Genomic DNA, 1,560 nt, shown 5'->3' on the forward strand with positions numbered 1-1,560 from the left:
CGGGAGAACCTGCTCATCGATAGATGTGTCTGCAAAGATGCAGCATTCTACCAGCGTGACCTATCGATGGCCTGGATTGATTATCGGGAAGCTTTCGATTCTGCATCCCATAGACTTATCATCTGTCTTTTGGAAATCTTAAAGGTTCATCCGCAAATAGTTGGGTGCATAGAGAGATTGATGCTGCTTTGGAAAACCAAATTTACTATCTCATCTGGCAAAAAATCGTGTGACAACTAACAAGGCCCACTCCTCTTTTGCCTTACATTATTGCCACTATCTCTAGCACTGCGCCATTCCGACGGTCACTTGTGCGGCAAACCTTCAGATCGAAAGTACAAGGTCACTCATGTATTTTACATGGACGATCTTAAGATCTATGCTAAAAACAGATAGCAACTGCATCTAGCTCTGGGGATTGCCGAACGATAGACTAAGGAAATTGGAATCGAATTTGGGTTAGAAAAATCCGCCAAGGTTTATTTGAAGCGAGGAAAACTTAATGGCATCCCTGAAGATTTGGTCTTCCGAACTGTCGGCGAGGAACAGAGTACCTGCAACGAACATGCTTGCCGTCCCGGTACTACTCTATTCATTTGGAGTAGTTCCATGGACGAAGAACGAGCTCAGATCTCTTGATATCGGGACAAGAAAGGTTATGCACATGAACAAAAGCATGCATCTTAAGTCTTCCGTTCCGCGACTGTACATCTCACGCCGTCAAGTGGGTTGCGGAATATTGAGTGTTGAATGTCTTCACAACAGGATTATTCTAGGTACAGCACATAGAGTTGCAAATGGAAGAAACCCTCTTCTGAAAATGGTCAGGAATCACGAAGAAGTGGGCAAAGGAGCATTTCTGTACAAAGCAGCGGAGGTGGCTGCTGAAACACTCGGACTTGACTTTCACAGAAATGTGAAGGATCAGTCAATGTCTTGTGAGCTAACGTTTGCTTTCCTTAAATCGCACGGATTGAAGTCTCGTATAGAGGATTTCATTTTTGCATGCCAAGCCGGTGTCATTTTCACCTTAACATACCGTCGCCACATTTTGAGCCAAGACATTCCCGATGATAGCTGCAGGGCGTGCCATGCACACCCCGAGCATTTAGCTCACATACTATGTAGTTGTCCAACACACGCGGAAACGACCTGGTTCTTTTTGACTTCGAGAAGCGAACAATGTTCGTTATCGAATTTTCGGCATCAGCTGACAAAAACATGATAGCCAAGGAGAATGAAAAGAAAGAGAGGTATCGAGACCTTATAAGGGAGTTGCAACGATTGTACCCGGAATATTCTGTTAAATTGATCGTCCTTATCATCAGCGCTGTTGGAAGTGCCAAGCTTTCACTTGCTAATAGCCTAAAAAGCATCCCTGCATGTCAACAATATGCTAGAACACTTGCGGGAAAAATGCAGACGGCGGTTGTCCTTGGGTCACTCCGTGTTCTTAGTGTGCACGAGGCTTTTGCTGGATCGTCGTATTGATTCCTTTACAGACTGTAACCACCTATTTCACGGTTGTGAGACGTGGTTGTGGCTGAAATTTTACCGCGA

Source organism: Belonocnema kinseyi, chromosome 1 (assembly GCF_010883055.1).
Source record: "Belonocnema kinseyi isolate 2016_QV_RU_SX_M_011 chromosome 1, B_treatae_v1, whole genome shotgun sequence".
Lineage (NCBI taxonomy): Eukaryota > Metazoa > Arthropoda > Insecta > Hymenoptera > Cynipidae > Belonocnema > Belonocnema kinseyi.